Source organism: Panthera pardus, unplaced genomic scaffold, assembly GCF_024362965.1.
Source record: "Panthera pardus isolate Hobbes unplaced genomic scaffold, ASM2436296v1 HiC_scaffold_20, whole genome shotgun sequence".
Taxonomy (NCBI): domain Eukaryota; kingdom Metazoa; phylum Chordata; class Mammalia; order Carnivora; family Felidae; genus Panthera; species Panthera pardus.
The window spans coordinates 87,285,286-87,303,105 of NW_026526766.1; the positions used below are offsets into that span (position 1 = coordinate 87,285,286).

General features: G+C 59.2%; 1 long non-coding RNA gene across 1 annotated transcript; it reads left to right on the forward strand.

Annotated features, from left to right (window-relative positions):
* The first annotated feature begins 12,100 nt into the window (after positions 1 to 12,100).
* On the forward strand, positions 12,101 to 14,155 carry LOC128778647 (uncharacterized). The gene is made up of 2 exons (XR_008424368.1): positions 12,101 to 12,626; positions 13,467 to 14,155. It is a non-coding gene; the product is annotated as an uncharacterized LOC128778647 (long non-coding RNA).
* Positions 14,156 to 17,820: the final 3,665 nt, after the last annotated feature.

Consider the following 17,820-nt stretch of genomic DNA (forward strand, 5'->3'; position numbering starts at 1 on the left):
GCCGCGGGTCACACCATCCTGGGTTTGTGTTAGTTGCAGGGTCGTACTGAGGGTAATGGGAAGCCACAGCCGGTTTTAGGCCGAGGGGGGACACATTCAGAAGCACTTCCAGAAAGATCATTCTGGCTGCCCTGAGCAGAAGGGACCACAGGGGCAAGGGTAAGAGCAGTGAGGCAGGTGCTGGAGACGTGCAGGCAAGAGATGATGGGGGGCTGGTCTGGGGAGGCAGACAGAAGGGCTGAGTGGACTGACGGAAAAGACTTGAAGGGAGGGCTTGTTGGACAAAAAGGGGTGAGGGAGGAGAGCAAAGTAGGGGCGGTGGGTGGGTGGTGGGGCCATCTCTGAGTCAGGCCACGGAGGAGAAGGGGGCAGGCTGCTGTCTTCCCAGTCCTGGGTCCCCACAGCTCAGCTGGTGGCTCACGGTCAGCCCTGACCCCCAAAACTGCCCTCCTTGGGCCCCAAGGGGAGCTGTCCTGGATGAACACCACGGTCTGGGGGCTACGCCGCCTGTAGCCAGCAGAGGATCAAAGCCTTGGTCTGGACTGTCCACTTCCCCGGGATGAGTCATCCCCGGCAAAGCAGAGCGAGGAGGGCGCGGCTCCAAACCCCGGTGGGTTTCCACTCTGCCTCGGGGCCCCCACTCTTGCTCCTTAGGTTTCGTCCTCTCTGAGATGGACAGATGCACAGGGACAGACGCGCAGCCAGCCCCGGGGGGGTCCGGACAGCTGAACAAACACCGCACGGGGGGCCTTCATCAATCACAAGACAATGAGGATGCGGGGGGGGGGGGGGGGGGGGCGGGGTGCGGGCAGCGGTGAGAGACTGCGGGTCGCTGGGCGGCGGCGGGGGGCGGAGGGGGTGTTCTGAGTAGGGTGGTGGTCCCGGGGTTGCACCACTCACCCCAACCTCAGGCCGTCCCTCTGTCCCGGGGCTCCCCGCGCTGGAAAGTAAAGGTCCCCAAACTCAGCTTCCTCTTTGACCTCCCCGCCCCCATGCCCGCACCCAATCCTAAGCAAGTCTATCCCTCTCCCTCCCCACAGCCACCCCCAAGTCCAGCCTCACCACCTCTCCCCACACATCAGCCTCTTCAGGGCCTCCCTGTCTCCGTCTCCCCTCATCCCTGCCCCGCCCCGCCGCCCCCTGTACTCAGTGCAGCCGCAGGGAAGCCCACAGACTTTAAAGGACGTGACTGGGCCGGGACTGGCCCCCAACGGCTCCATGCTGCACCCACAAGGGCATGGGACCCTGGGCTCCCAGCACCAGCCCACACGTGACTCCTCTGCCACATCTGGTCACTCTGACCCTCCCCTCCCCCGCTTTCTACCCCTAGCACTGGTCTGCCTACCGCCCTCCAGACCTTTGCATTTGCTGTTCCTGACGCTCGGAAGCCCTTGTCCTCTGGCCTTCCAGGCTTCTGACTGATCCTTCAGGTCTCGCCCCCCACCCCCCGCTGTCAACCCAGGCCACGTTCACCCCTCTGCCTTCGTCCCCTGGACTCCTTCATTCACACGTTCACTTGTGTCACCTCAGCTCTTTGGAAAGTTCCCTAAACAGACACTGGGCTTCTCTCGTTGTACCTGTGTGTTCTGACGCCTGAGTGAATGAATGAATGAATGAATGAACGAGTGAATGAATGCGGGAATAAGTGAAAAGTGGCCAGGGGCCCCTGGTGGGTGGGGACTATAGACAGGAGGCTACATTCAGTCCACACCCGCTACCCTCTGAAGGACTCCCCAGGAAGGTGGGCCTCTACTCTCCCGAAGGTGAGAACTTCCCGGCCACCCAGCTGAAACGACTGAGGCAGGACATGGAAAGGGCCGGTCCCCCTCCTAACCCAGCAGAGGTGAGCCCAGGATCCTGATGCCTGAAGCCCCGCCCCCTAGTCATCCACCAAGGGACGGAACAGCATGGGGGGGGGGTGCTGAAGTCAAGTAAAACCCAGTTCAAAACCCAGCCCTGCCACTTACCAACCGCAGGGCCCTGGGTAGCTTTCAGCTCTCTGTGCCTCAATTTGCTCATCTGTAAAATGGGAGAATAATGTGCACCTGCCTCATAGGACCAGCGTGGGGAGTCCACAGATTTGCGCCTGCTGTCAGTAGTTCAGGCCAACGTGCCTAGCAGATGGTATGTGCTCAATAAATGGCAGCCCCGCCCCCACAAGCATCAGGGCAGCTCCCGCCCTGAGCCAGGGGAAGGGCAGAGGCCAAGGCCCTGTTCCCTCTCTGACCAAAGATGCACCTCCATCTGTCTTCGTACCTGGGCTCCCTCCACCTCCGGCCTCCACCCTGCCTCCCTGCTGGGGCCAGGGACCCCTTCCTGTGCCCAGGAAGTCCATTCTGGTGAGGCCGGGCCCTCCATGACCTCTCGTGGCCTTCGAGCTTGGACAGCGCGCCGTCCTGTGTCTCCAGCCCAGCCACGGCCTGCATGCAGAACCGAGGCTCAGAAGCAAAGGTGCTCCCCAGAGCCCCCGACTCCCAGCTCGGTGTTCCTTGCTTGGGTCCTTGGACCACTCCTGCTGTGGGAGCTCTGGGGGGGGGGATTCCCTTGGTGTGGGAAGGGCTGCTGCCCCTTTGGGCTGCGAGCTCCCCAAGGACAGGGACCACAACTGTCTCGTTCACTCTGTGGGCCCCCGCACAGGCCTGGAGCCTGCGAGTGAATGGGTAACACTATGACGCACCTGTCTCCCAGAGCAGCCTCCCACGAGGAGCCCGCTTTGGCCCAGCCCCAGTGGGGGTCAGCAGGCCCGGCCCCGCCCGGGGAAGGAGGTTGCCAAGGGTCCAGAAGCTTCCAGAAGTGTCTCCACAAAAAGGATCGAAGGAAGGAGATGACAGGAGGGCAGGAAATGGCTTGCAGGTGGGCTGGGGGCACAGAGCCCCCTGCCCAGGCTGGGACGAAAAAGCCACAGGAAAAGGACACAGATGGATGGGCCATGGGGGCTGGGGGAGGACAGGATTCAGGCAGGGAGCCTCAGCCACTTCCTTTGTGCAGAGGACTGACCTGCTGGTCCCTCCCTACCCACCCCCTCCGGTGCAGGGCCCTCCTTTCTGTCCCGGGCCACCAGCATCCAGCCCTGGGCCCAGCACCCAGGGGACACTCAGGAAACTTACTGATTCACCGTGTTCATGAATGAATGGAAGCTTTTATCAGCCATTCCTGACTTCTCCAGTGGTCAAGGAGAGGGGGTCAGTCCAGGGGGTCTGGAGATAAAGTGCAGAGAAAGCTCCCTGGTGTTTCACGAAGAACATCAACAATAGCGACGGCTATTATTATTACAGGCAGTGCTTCTGAGCCATCACTACGTGTCAGGTGCACCATATCTGAGTTATTTTCCCCTGCTGTCTTCCTCGCCACTCTCTCTGAAGGCGTGTTAGCCTCGTTTTACAGATGAGGAAACTGGGGCTCAAGAAGAAGCAAGGTCTTGCTCCTGGTCACCTGGCAAGTCAAGGACAGAGCTGACATTCAGATCAGAGGCTTCCCAAGTCTATGAACTCTGCTCTTAAAGATACATTCTCAGGCTGACGGCAAAAACACCTTCTCGCTCATCCATCCATTCATTCAATTACCCATTCATTCATTCAAGTACCCATTCATTCATTCAATTACCCATTCATTCATTCAAGTACCCATTCATTCATTCCACAAGCCTTTCCTAGAATCCTCGTCATGCCAAGCCCTGTGCCAGGCACTAGGGCTATCGCGGCGAATGAAATAGCCACAGTCCCCAAGGGCTCAAGACTCTGCGTCTGGAGGGCAGCGCTCCACCCACATAATCAATTCACCATGATTGTGCAAAGTGCTGGGAAGGCCAACGCTGGGGTGCAAAGCTGGCATACGCAGGGGACCTGCCCAGTCGGGGTGGGGGTGGGGGCTCGGAAAAGCCCCCCCCCCACCCTTAGCGTGCGAACGACAGGAGGCATGGACAGGTGATAGACAGTCAAGGATAACAGACACAATTCTGATCTGAGCAGGCATCGTCCCGTGAGCCCCTTCCCTCCACAAGCACCTTGGATGGATTATTCTATAAATCTTGACCATAAGATGGAGCTATGGAGGTCGTGATGATCCTCATTAGACTCGGAGAGGTCAGCTACCATAACTGCTAAGGGGCAGAGTCAGGGTGGTCTAATCTGGGGGTCTCAGCTCCTGACCCTGAACCCAGGGTCTGCAGGAGAAGAGACCCTCCTGTTCAGTGGCTGGGGGTGAGCGGGAGTCGAGGGGACACAGTGCACACTTTCCTGGGTCACCTGCCAGTCTCCTTGGGCTGGAAAGGGCTCTGGGTTCAGAGGAGAATATTCAGGGAACATTCCTGAGCTCAAATCAGCTGGTGCCGCCAGGATGTCTATCTGGTCTCCTGACCAGCGTTTGAGAGCCTGCAGAGTGGACGTGGCCTTGAGCCGCGGGGCGGCAGAGGCTGCCATCCTCCGCGGAGGCGGCTGTGGGGCAGGGCTGCAAGGTGCCCGATGTCGGTCGCTTCTCCTTGTCTCCAAGCCCTAGAGAAAAAGCCTGCTTTCCTGTTTTTCCCTGGAATGGAGACAAGAGGGCTGAGATCCTCCCCAGCCTGGGCTGTGGGGCCCTGAGGGGGTGGGCTGGGGCTTGCTGTCTCTCGGTGCTTCTCCTCATCACCTAGAGGGTGGACAGCATGGGTCGGAGGCCCCCACAAAGCGGCCAGAGCAGTCCCAGGGCCCCTGAATCCCTTGGGAAAGGGAAAAGGACTCACCTATAATACCGGTAATAATGGCACATTTTACCTGAGCATGAGCCGTATATCCGGCCCCGTGCTGAGTGTCCCCAAAGTATCTCCTTGAATCCTACCTGGCAGAGACTTCTGGCTGTTGCCCAGTGTCCATTCTGCCATCTCCCCTTTATTTCTTTTTATTTTTAATGTTTCTTTCTTTTTGAGACAGAGAGAGACAGAGAACGAGCAGGGGAGGGGCAGAGAGAGAGAGGAAGACACAGAATCCGAACCAGGCTCCAGGCTCTGAGCTGTCAGCACAGAGCCCGACGTGGGGCTCGAACGCACGAGCAGTGAGACCGTGACCTGAGCGGAAGTCGGACGCTTAACCTACTGAGCCACCCAGGCGCCCCCTGGCACCTCCTCTTTAGTTCACAGAGCAACCCCTCCCAGGGTTTTAATGAGGCCCATGGCCGCCAGGCTAAATACTACATTTCCCAGTCTCCCTTGCAACGAGGTGTGGCCATGTGATCAGTTCTGGCCAATGGGACACAAGAGAGGTGTCTAAGTCCCTGCCAGATTGCCCTTAAAAGGAAGGCGTGGCCTCCACTCTTTAGGGTGCCCCTGACACTCACAGGAAAGAGTGGGGGCGGGGAAGGGGGGGGTAAGACTCCTCCACAGGATGGGAAAGACAGAAGGAGCGTGGGCCCTGGACCAGCTTCTAGAGCGGAACCCCCTCGACTGCCACGTAAAGGAAATCGGCTCCTCTCTCCTCTAGCTTGGGTTCCCTGGGTTTTCCTAGACTAGCTGGGCTGCATCCTAACAGAGACCCTGAAGGTCTGAGAGGGAAATCCACATCAGCGGGGAACGGGTGAGGCCAACACTTGAAGAACTCAGGCCAAGGAAGACTGATCCAGAGCCTGTGCCCAAAGCCACCGGGTTGAACACGCTCCTGTGCCCAAAGCCACCGGGTTGAACACGCTCCTGTGCCCACGGGATACTCAATCTACGACATTCAGGGGGATGGATGAGTAAACGAACAGCGGCCGGGGGTGCTTTCTAGCAAGGAGCTAACCCTGGGACGACTGATTATTTCCGAGCCCTAAACGTGATCCCATTTCCCCGGTAGGAGCTGCAGCATTTAACTTCTAATTCCTATGCCCCACATTCAAAGATGAGCGCATTGACAGTGTCTTCCAGTTTACAAGTGGCTTCATGTCCACGGTCACCTTTAACCTTGATCCCTTCCTATGAGGTCAGCAGGGGAGCATTGTGCTTATTCCGGTTTTGCAGGTGAGGGACCAGTATCTGCACACATTACCTGGCACATGATAACTGCTCAACATACGGCAGGTCTTCGGGTTCCTTTAATGATGCTTTCTTAGCAAGATGCTACCAGTGATGATTTTTTTAAAGCATCTTTAGGGGTGCCTGGGTGGCTCAGTTGGTTAAGCGTCCAGCTTCGGCTCAGGTCACGATCTCACGGTTTGTGGGTTCGAGCCCCACGTCGGGCTCTGTGCTGACAGCTCGGAGCCTGGAGCCTGCTTCGGATTCTGTGTCTCCCTCTCTCTCTCTCAAAAATAAATAAACTTTAAATAAATATCATTTTTAAAGAACAGAGGGATGTGGGAATGTAGTAGGAAGGGTCCACGTGGAGGACTCAGGAGACCCAGTGGCCACTGGACTGGTTGATGACCTTGAGATAACTCTTCCCCTCTCTGATATTTATTTCCCTGGGGTAATCAGGAAGGAAGTCGGAGGAGATGGCCCCTTCCTCTATTCTCATTCTGGGTTTTGCTCCTCTGAACCACTACGGTTGGCAGTGGCCAGGGTCCCCGCCCACTGAGGGCAGAAGCAGCCCCCTAGGTGGGGGGCAGCTATCCACAGCCCTCTGCCAGCATTTCCCAGCTCCCCTCCCGAGCCTGGCTCTGAGTCCTGGGACTTCGCCTGGCGCTCTCTGGGCCTCAGTTTCCTCATCTGTAAAATGGGAATGATAGTAAAAGTAAGGACATTGCTCACAGAACCATCCTGTCCGTGACATGCATTTATGCGTGTCGAGTACTTAGGACAGAGCCCGTCTCAGTAGCTGCCCGTCTGTGCGAGGCGTATTGTGGTTAGTGATCAGCGATTATCAGTAACACATTATTGGTCATTATGATGAACGGTTAATGGAGGTTTACAGGTGACTGCAAGAGAAAAGAGGACATTTGAGTGTCCAGAATGGCAGTTCTGTTGGAAAACCAAGGGCGGGGTCTTCATCGGGTGCCCCTCGGTGCCTCCCCGGGGTCTGTGGGTTCCCTAGTCTGAGCACCTTACCCTGCCACTTTCTTTCTTTGCTAATTTTTCCCATCAGCCCCACTTGGGTTGGTCAGTTACGTTAGGAATGGAAATTCCCAGTCTCAGCATCAAGAAAGATCTCCAAGTTGCCTCGGCCAATCCTCTTCCTGAGTCATGGCTCTGTACACACACCCACCTATCCTTGGATACCTCCCCAGCTGGGTCACTCACTACCGACAAGGCTGCCCTATTAGTTTATCTTGTGAGGCAAAACCGGCCTCCCAGGGCAGCCTCTGCTGGTTCTGCCTTCAGGGTCCTCCCAGAACAAGTCCACACCCTCCGCTCTAGCAAAGAGCTGCAGCCGCTAAATTAGCTCCTCCCCATCTGAAACCTCCCTGGTGCCTCGACTCCCCTTACAGAGCAGGCGTGAGCACAGAGCACTGGCTCAGGGCGAGCCAAGTGACACGGCCCTGCAGACAAAGCCCAGGGAGCCACGCTGGCCTGCCGTGCCCACCTGCCCACCACCAGCCTGGGTCTCTCCTCTTGCTGTCCCTGAACCCTTCCCTTTTGTACCAAAACTGCAGGCAGAGGAAAGGCAAAGATTTGCCTGAAGCAAATACAGCAAATCCTTTCACAAACACACACTCCCCAGAAAGCTGGCTCCAAAGATAACCGGGGAGAGGAGGCCGACTTGATTAGATTTCTTTGGGGTCTGCGGCCTAATTTTGTTACATATCTTAGCTTGCTTGATTTCTCCAAGCTGTTCACGGGCTGGTGTATAAACTCTCATCTATGGGGGCGCCTGGGTGGCTCAGTCGGTGAAGCGCCTGACTTTGGCTCAGGTCATGATCTCGCGGTTCGTGGGTTTAAGCCGCCCGTCAGGCTCTGTGCTGACAGCTCGGAGCCCGGAGCCTGCCTCGGATTCTGTGTCTCGAGCTCTCTCTCTCTGCCCCTCCCCCACTCGCGCTGTCTCTCCCTCTCTCTCAAAAATAAATAAACATTAAAAAGAATTTTTTTTAAAAAACCTCTCATCTCTGGATGTTCTCACAAGCCCCTTGCGAGCTCTACTCCTGAGGTCACTGGTCCTGCGGACTACGTTCCTATTCTATTTCCATCGTTCTTATTTCCCTCTGCAAATCACTTGGTCTCCTAGGCCTCAGTTTCTCCACCTGTAAAATGGGGGATAATAATTGTCACGACCTCTTAGGGCTTTTTTCTTTCTTTTTTTTGAGTGTCCAATGAGGGTCGACTATCTGGTAGCCTCAGAGCCAGCCCCACGCATACAGTAGGTCTTTAATAAGTGTTTGAAACAATTGGCTCTCAGCTGGAAGATGAGCTTGATACGCTGGTAAAAGCTAGAATTACGGAGGGATGAATCTCTTTCGTGAGAGGGGCTTGGTCCCGATGCAACATTTTGCCCTTTCTGGTCCCTGAGTCAGTGAGTGTCAAACTTGACTCAGCTTTACTTAACCCGAGGGAGCTGTAAAATGCAGAGTCCCAGGCCGTGTGCTCAGAGAGCCTGATTTAGGAGGTCTGGAGAAGCCCAGGAACGTGCAGTTGAACATCCTCTCTCCACTGCCCCTGCTGCCCCTCTTCCCAAGCTGGGAACAGACAGTCCAGCTACGTGCACGTTGTCTATCCTGTGCGGGTACCAGGAGCCGAGACCCGGAAATGAGAAGCCAAACCAGGCAGAACCGGCCCCTGCCCCCAGGGAGCTCAAGGGGGTCAGCTGGGGAGCCTCAGTTCTGGAATGAGTAGGGACAGCTGTGGGAATTTAAAAGGTCAGATGAGACCTACCTCCTGGCACTGTGTGGTTGTTATCACGAGACAGAAAGTCTCCCAGGCTGGAGCCTTGGGGCATGAAGGTCTTGGGAGGGAGGGGCACAGGCTGGTCTGTAAGCAAAGGCTGCTCTGCCCTTGCCCCTTGCCCCCATGGCCTCAGGACTGCAAACCTCTCCCGCCCCGGACTGGAGGCAGAGAATAGGCTGGAAACCAGAGAATAGGCTGGAAACACAATGGAGGACACGGAGGAGGGAGAGAGCTGCAGAAGAGGGAAGGGAAGGGTAGGGAAGGGCAAGGGTATTAGACTGAGCCTCTGGCCCACCCCTCTGGCTGCCATATGCACCAGCCTTTGAAGGGCCAGGCTGGTGAGAAGCCAGCCAGAGGTGAGGGCCCTGGGCAGAGGCCTTGGGGTTGGCATGGTTTTGATAATGACCTTCAAATGTCCTAAACCAGGAGAGGATACAGGTTATCCAGAACCCACAGTTGGGGTAGGATACCGGGGCCTGAGCATGTTGGGGACAGGAGCCACCTCCCACCACCCCCCCCAACCCCCCAACTGTGCCAGGCCCTGCCCAGGTGCCCATCTCCCCGAATCCTGGCATCACCTCCTTCCAGCCCTCCTTTCCATCCCGCCCAAGAGGAAGTGGAGGTTCAGAGAGGGCACGTCTCTTGCTTGAGAGGACACAGCAGGGGCGAATACAATACACAGAAGGATCTGGACCCAGCTCGAACTCCAAATTCCAGTTGTTAACCCTCTCCTACCACGGCTCTCTCTGTGGGCTCGGTGGCAGCAGAGGGCTCGCAATAAAGATGGGAAGGAAGGAAGGAAAGAAGGAAGGAAAGAATTCGCAGGCCAGGCTATTCCCACGCCACCCCCTGCCCCAGCCAGCTCTTTCCCGCCACCCCCCCCCCACACCCCCCTCCGCGGCCTAACTAGGTCTCTGAGCCCTCTGTCCCGCTTCTGCAGGTTCCCCCGCGCTCCTCCCGGAGCCCACTCCGAGGCAGCCTTCTCGAACAGGACCCCCCGGCGTGGGGACGCCTCCTGACCCCCGAGGCCCAGCGGGAAGGCCGCGACCTCCGGCGGGGTGGTCTCGGCAGCCGCCTCCTCCCCCGCCACCCTCCCCTTCCCGGGGCAGCTAAATAATTGATTCGCCCATAAATAATTGATCTGCGCCGCGCGCGCGCCCTCGGCCCCGGGGTGCCGGGTTCCCCGTTAGGGTTAGGGGAGGGGGAGGGGAGCGGGGGAGGGGACGGGGACCGCGGTGCCGGGCGCGCAAGCGGCACACAGTTTCGCTCCGCGGGCCTTTCTCTCTCCCTCTCGCTCCCTCGCGCCGGCTTTTTCCCTTTTTCTTTTTCCTTTTTTTCTTTCCTGGAGCGGAGCCCGGCGCCAGGAGTCTGGAACCAGCTTGACAAGCTTTTGAGTTATGGAGGGGGGGAGGGGAGGGAGCGGGCGGGCGGGCGGGCGGCGCGGGGAGGGGGCGGGGAGGGGAGGGAGGAGCGGGAGCGGGGAGGGCGCGCCGCGGCGGCGTGGGGGCGGGGCGCGCGCCCCCCGACGCGGGGACCCCGCCGGGCTCGGGGCGAGCGCGGGGTGAGGGTCTGGGGGTGGCGGCCGGGCGGGGCGCGGGAGTCGGCGGCGAGGGGGCGGGGGTGAGTCATCCGCGGACCCGGCGAGCGGCCCGGCTGGCGGAACGAGCCGGGCTTTAGGGCCGCAATAAACGAGGCCCGGGGAGGGCGGCGGGGTTTACACGGCCTCGGGGGCCGCGGCCTCCCCCGCCGAGCAAGACATTCCTTTCCGCTGAACTGGGCGCCTGGGCCCGCGCCGCCGCCGCGCCCAGCACGCGTGGCCCTAGGCGGCCGGGCCCAGGGCGGGGAACCAGCGCCGGCCCGGGGTGGCGGGGGGGGGGACACGCGGGAACCGGGAGCCAGGCCCGGGGTGGCCGCCTCTGGCCCCCAGCGTTGTTCCCCAGGAGCTCATTGAGCCCTCGGTTGACCCGGAGGGAAGGGACTGGGTGTTCGGTGTGTTCGTTTAACGGCGGGGGTGGGGGGGTGGGGGGGACCTGAGCCCAGGGAGGGTCATCACTGCCGCGGGGCGCTCAGCCGCCCCCTAGAGTATCTGATTCAGTCCTCCACGCTATTGCCTGAGAGCTGAGATTCTCCATTCACCGTCCCCCCCCCCCTCCCCTCCCATTTCCCCCGGTTTGACATTGGGCCTGGGGACTCAGGGCCAGGCACACAGTAGAGGCACCCTAGCCATTGGGCTGAATTTGACCAGGGCGCTTCGCCAGGGGCCCCGCCAGGGCGCTAAACATGCCTGTCCATCTGACCGCTCAGAGCCAGACAGTCGCAGGGGGGGCGGGGAGGGGGGAAGAGGAAGAGTGGGGGGGGGGGGCGGTGAGAGGTGTCTGGAGTTACTAGCTTAGCAGGACCAGGAACAGAGAAACGTTTCGGACCCCTTGAGATCTCCAGGGGGACCCGGTGTACCCCCAGGAAGACACTCCTACATGCTAACAGAGACCCCAGTTCGAAGCATGCCTTCCCCTAGACCAGCTACCCTCTGTGTACTGCAGTTTCCTTTAGGGACCCCCAACATTTAGGCGCCCCCCCCCCCCCCCACCTGGCCCCTTCCAGCTTTTCCAGCCCCCAGCCAGTTAGTGACCTAGATCTCTCTGCTCCCGGGCTCTGGAATGTCACCCGCCTGGCTGCAGCTCCGGGCTCTGTGGCCTGGGGCTGCGCCTTCACCACTCGGAGCCCTTCTTGCTCATCTGTGAGATGGGGTAGTAATTGTGCCAGCCTGGCCAGGGTTCTGGAAGGTTCCATGAGGCTATGAGAGTATTAGCACAGGGCCTGGCACACAGCAAGCGCTCCATACGTGGTCACTGTTGCTGGAGCTGGTTGTTTGTTATGATTCGGAGGGTCAAGGCCCAGCTAGGCGCCCCCCCCTGCCCCCCACCCCAGCAGAGCTTGAGAAAACTGAGCCTGTGGAGCGGCCTGGCTCCTCCTCCCCGCCCCCCACAGAGCCAGAGTGTTGAAATCATCCCAGAGACGCTGTGGAGCAGAAATTTCCAGTCTCCCTGGCAGAGCCTGGAAGAGTTTGGGTGCGGCTCAGAGAAGCAGCTGGGCAGGCACTGCAGGGCCAGGGCTAGGGAGGGACCCCGAGATGTTCTAGGAGACCCTGGAAGCACCCCAGCCCTGGGGGGGGGGGCGCGGGGGGGGGGGTTGCCTGGCCTGGCCTCCAGCTCCAGCCCTACAGAGCCTGCTCTGGCACAGGCAAAAATCCCATGGTCCCCTGGGGTCAGTGGGGACTGTTTGCTCTAGTGACTGTCCCACTGGTGGGGGCCACCAGGCCTCCGAAGGGCCCACTCGGCTGATTCCTTGGCCACCAGGAGGAGCAGAGGCCCCCAGCCAGGATGGATGGGGGCTCTCAACGGAGTTGTAGGGGCTGGGGGATCCCTGTCCCGAGTGGCCTGGAGAACCCACGAGAGACTTGGCAGACAGCCGGACCCTTGCTTTGCTCATAGGGCTGTGTAACCCCATTGGAGGGGGGAGGAAATGGGGGTCAAGTGCCCGCACTGCCCCCAATCCAAGATAGGTGACCTTGGACAAGTCTGATGAGACTAAGACAAGACTGAGGAACGCTCATGGGTAGGAACGAGTAGAACATGTCAACTGCTCTGTTATTTCACAGTGACTCTTGGAGGGAGCTTGTATTATTAACCAACTTTGTTTTCCAGATGAAATAACTGAGGCTCGGAGAGGTCGATTCGCTTTCTCAAGGACACACAGCTAGGAAGTGATTCAAATCCTGATCTGCTGGCTGCGTCCCTAAGGAAAAGCAAGTTAAATGTTTTTTAAAAATAAACCATTTCAAGCACCTACTATGTGGAAAACCATTGAGGTGGGTGGTGATTAAAATCAAGGATGCCTGGTCTGGCCTCCCAGAAGCTCATAATTGAGTGTAGACACAAGACTCCAGCGAGACCCTCCTGAAAGTTAAATGTGAAAAACACCAGCGTAGGGGCGCCTGGACCGCTCAGTGGGTTCAGTGGTTAAGCGTCTGACTCTTGGTTTCAGCTCAGGTCATGATCTCGCGGTTTGTGAGTTCGAGTCCCATGTCAGGCTCTGCACTGGCAGTTCGGAGTCTGCTTGGTATTCTCTCTCCCCCCTGTCTCTCTGCCCCTCCCCTGCTCTCTCTCTCTCTCAAAAATAAATAAGCATAAAAAAAAAAGTAAAGTAAAGCACCAGCATATAAACGTCTCCAGTGCTGTGGGGGCACCAGGAGAGTCATGGGGGTTGGCACGGGGGATGGTGAGGGAGGGAGCTGAGGGAGGAGCCACAGCGGGCAGGGAACAGGGAAAGCTGGTCTTGAGCCACACAGAGAGATTTTTGCGGAGGGCACAGAGCTGGCGCAGCAAGGGCAAAGTCACGGCTGTCTGAGAAGATGTAACCCACTCAGGGGCATGGAGGGCAACGGGGAGAGAAGCAGGAGGGGCGTTGCTGAGGCTGGGGCTGGGCTGCAAAGGCCTTAGACCTTTGCTGGGGGTGGGGGGAAGTGGGGAGCCCTCAAAGGTCTTGAGCAGGGGTGGACATCATTCTCTGGGAGTTTTCGAAAGATAATTCTGTAGGCAGTGAAATGTCCTGGAAACATACACAAAAAAACTAGATGTGCTGGGTCAGGCTGCATTGCACAAACTTTTCCGGTGCTTCCTTTAAAAACATTTTTTTTTGCCTCGTACAGGTATAACTATTCCCCCCCCAAAAAAGGACACTTTCAAAAGGAAGAAGGGTGCTGGGAGGCAGAGAGATGTGGGAAGCTGCAGCAGGAATGAGCCAGGATTGGGGGGCAGCCGCCTCTCTGACTGCTGGCTCCCTGGCTGTTTGAGTGATGGGCGGTCTGGTAGGTGGGGCCGCGGAGGAGAGGGGTTGGGACCCTCCTCTTACCTAGAGCCTTCTCCTGGCCAGACTGATGGTGGCTTCAGCCTGTCCCTACCCCTCCCGGAAATCTGTCCTTACCCTCCTCCGCACTGGCTGGGCCGTGGGGCACAGGCTGATATTTCAGTCTTTCTCTGTACTAAATGGGACAGTTATCCCAGGGGCCTCCCTGTGTCCTTGAGGACAGACTTTCTGTCCCCTGTAGCAGCATCAGGCACTGTGCTAGTTGCTTTACAGACAGTGTCTCTTCATCTGAATATACTCCAGCAGAAAAAAAAAAAAAAGGGGGGCGCCTGGTGGCTCAGTCGGCGAAGCGTCCGACTTCGGCTCAGGTCATGATCTCATGGCTTGTAGGTTCGAGCCCTGCTTCGGCCTCTGTGCTGACAGCTCAGAACCCGCTTCAGATTCTGTGTCTCCTTCTCTGTCTGCCCCTCCCCTGCTCGTGCTCTGTCTCTCTCAGTCTCTCAAAAGTAAATAAACGTTAAAAAAAATTTTTTTTAATGTGTTGCTCTCTCCATTTAACAGAGGGGGAGGTGGGGGCTCAGTGGCTCACCCCCCTCCCCGGCTCTCACAGTGAAGGGGGAGTGGGATTTTTATGGGGTGGGGTCACCTGAGAGTCCCTACCACGAGGCTGTACTGCCACAGGCTCTTCGGGAGAAAATCCATCTCTCGGGTATCCCTAGATTTTGTGCCTCGGACCTGCTCTGATTCCTGGACTAGGGGCTCCAGTCACCCCTCTGAGCCATTCCCTCTGCCTGGGATTCCTGCCTCCCCCTCTCAGAGCAATCTCCTACTCCACCCGCAAAACCCCACCCGCAAAACCCAGTGAAACCATTCCTTCCTCCCCAGAGAACCCCAGACTCCCCTACAGTCCCCCCACCTGCGTTCTGTTCCTGTAGAGCCCCCCCCCCCCCCGCCCCCGGGAGAAGAGAAAGGGCTCAGGAGACATGGTTGGGAGGAAAGTTCCAGCCCAGCCCCCAGTGACAGAGAGGAGGGAGCAATCAGCTTGTTCTGGGTGTTCAGAAGGGCAGGACTGGGGCAGGGTGGACGTGAGAGGGAGCACGGCCTGGGCTCCGTCCAGGGGAAGGCAGATCGAGCAGCCCCTGAGACTATTTGGCTTAGAGGCTGGAGAAGGCCAAGTTCAGATGGAGAGAGAGGCACCGGCCCGGAGAAGACACAACCCTTGCCTGCCCAGCCCTCCTGGCATCTCTGTGGCAAGGCTGGGGGTGGGAAGCTGTCTTTTGTGCACAGGTGTCCCTAGACCCCCACCCCACATGAGCATGCGCACACAGATGAAAAGCCCCCTCTCAGAGCCCAGAGACCCTTCCACCCCAGGAAGAGTTGACTAGAATTGGGAACAGAGTGGTGCGGGCCCCTCGTAAACTCTGAGAACCCCCAGTGCTGGGAACAGTGCAGACACATAGTAGGCACGTAAAACCACATAGTAGGCACGGAAGCATATGTTGACGAACAAATGAAAGCGTGAACGAATGCCTGACTCCAGCCCAGGGAAGAGGGGCCAAGAGCCTTAAGTCTGTCCGTCTGTCTGTCTGTCCCCTTATAAAGCAAGACCTCATGCGTCCAGGGAGCGTGTGCAAGATGGCTGGGACAGGCTTTGGGGGTGGGAGAGGCCGGGGAGGGGGGGCGGAATGGGAGAGCCATAGAAAAGCGGCCCCACTTGGGAGGGATGCAGACAGCCATGCTCCTGATGAAACACGCCTTCTGCTCCCTGGGCCTGGGCAGTGCCTGGGGCCCCGAGGAACTCTCAGGTACCCCCACATCACCCCACGGGGGACCCCAGGAGGCAGCCTGCTGAGGTCATGAAAGAAAGGGGCTCTGGGCTCAGACATTTCAGAGCTCCACCTCCACGACCATTTGCCTCAGTGGCCCCATCTGCAAAGGGGGCTGCTGCACGTGTTTGCTGGGAAGGTCACATGACCCCTCCCCAAGCCCAGGCCGGACCTTCACAAGCCGCTGTCTCCCCCAGCGCCCGGCCCCTGGGTTTGCCCGCAAGGAGCGAGTATGCAGCGCGTATCTACACGCGCACACGCTCACGTGCAGAGCGCACCCAGGCCCACATTTGCAGGCACGTAAGTGTGCACCCAGACGCACCCACACACAGGCACATGCTCATGCCAGGCACGACCGCGTTCACACAAGCAGACACACACAGGCAGACGCACACACATTCACACACGGGCCTCGCAGGCACATCCCACACTCACTCAGCCCCCCACCCTTCACCCTGGCGCTTGCCCAGGCACGCACACCTGCTCACACTCATGCTCACGCTCACTACCCCCCCCCCCCCCAAATCTGCTGTGCACCAACTGTTGGTGCGGGAGGGGCTGCGAGCGGGAAGGAACAAAACCCACGACTCAGCCGGAGAAAGAGGGGTGCGGGCTGGGAGGGGGGGGGTGCGCGGGCGAGGGAAATGACAGCCCGCGGTCCCCCTCGAGTCCCGGCTCATGAATATTAATGCGGCGGTAATTAAAATGCAGGGACGCAGCAGGACGGATGCGGCTGCCTCCGGAGCGCTGGGGAGCGCGGCGCCCTCGCAGGCGGGTGGAGCCCGTTTCTCGCTGGCGAACGCGGGATCCGGCTGCGGGGCCGGGGTTCGGGGTTCGGGGCTGGGGGCCCGTGGTTCCCGGCGCCCCTTCCCCACCCCCCCCCGCCCCGCCTCCGCCCGCGGCGCCCCTCCGCGCTCTGCTCGAGCCCGGGCTGCCCGCCAGGCCGCCTTTTCCCGGAGCCGGCCCCCTCCCGCCCTCGCGGCCCGGTGATGTCATCTGCACAAAACTTTCCGCTTCCCGGCCGGTCTCGGGGCCCTGAGTCATAGCCGCCCCCGGCCCCGGGCCGCGCCGTCTGTTTGTGCAGAGCTAGGCCCCGCTGGCCCCGGCCTGACGTCAGGCTGGCGGGGCCTGGAACCGCGTGGGCCCCCCTCCTCCACCCCGTCAGCCGGGTGCTGCGGGCCGCTGGGGGCGTGGACGTCAGTCCCCGGGGCCGCGATGAAGGGCACAGCCTGGGGTGGCGGTGTAAACCCCGGTGTCACCTTATGCGGATCCCCGGATCCCGGGTAGGTCCTTTGAGCTCTCCGAAGCTCAGTTTCCTCATCTGCCAGTGAGCAGATAGATCTTAGACTTCAAGAGTGACTTGTGCAGTTGGATGAACTCAGGCCCAGAGAGGGAAAGGGACTCTGCCAAGGTCACGCAGCAGGTGGGCAGCGAAGCTGGCTTCCTGGGCCCCTGGTTCCCAGTTCTTGCTGCTTGGCGTCCTGGCTGAGAAAGCCTGGCCTCATCCTATGAGGGCAGTTCCCCGGGCAGGACTTGGAGGGGCTTGAGTCCCAGCCAGGCCAGTGGGACTCTGGCTAGCTTTCTCACGCCCAAGGCAGGCGGCGTGATAATCTAGAATATTAACCCTGTGGAAGCCATAAACGGGAGATGAGATGAGGAAAGCCACGTTGCAGTACGAGGACCATGGGATGGCCGTTCCGGAACGATTAAGATTCTGATCACCCTCGAAGGCAGGTGAAGAAGTCATTTTGGAGTCAGGTCACCTAGGTTCAAATCCCCGCTCTCGGTGCCCCCCTTCCGTGTTCCCTCTTCTGTGCTCTCAGGCCGGTGGTGCTAAACACTGAGCCCTGTGCCCCAAACATTGGCAATTCTTTTGGTTTTAATGTTTATTTATTTGGAGACAGAAGAAAGAGAGCGCGCGCGTGCACGAGTCGGGGAGGGGCAGAGAGAGGGAGAGAGAGAGAATCTCAAGCAGGGTCCGCGATGTCAGCACGGAGCCTGATGCCGGGCTTGAACCCACGAACTGTGAGCTCATGACCTGAGCTGAAATCAGGAGGCAGATGCTTCCCCGACTGAGCCGCCCGGGCGCCTTGAAGACATCGGCCATTCTTAGGCTCGCTCTGGGGCCTTTGGCGCGTGAGCTTGGGACCCAATTCATGGATGGGAACTAAAGAACCTTTTGGCTACTGCTCCCAGGGGCTGAGCGGGGCTGAGGCTCAGGTCTGTAACCTCAGGTGCATGGCTGTGGGCTGCGTGCTCTCCCCCAAATGCGACTCCCACCTGCCCTCTGCGTCTGTCTTGGTGAAACTCCCGTGATGCTCCAGGCTGCCTCTTCCTGCCCGAGGCCTTTGCACCTGCTGTCCCCTCCCC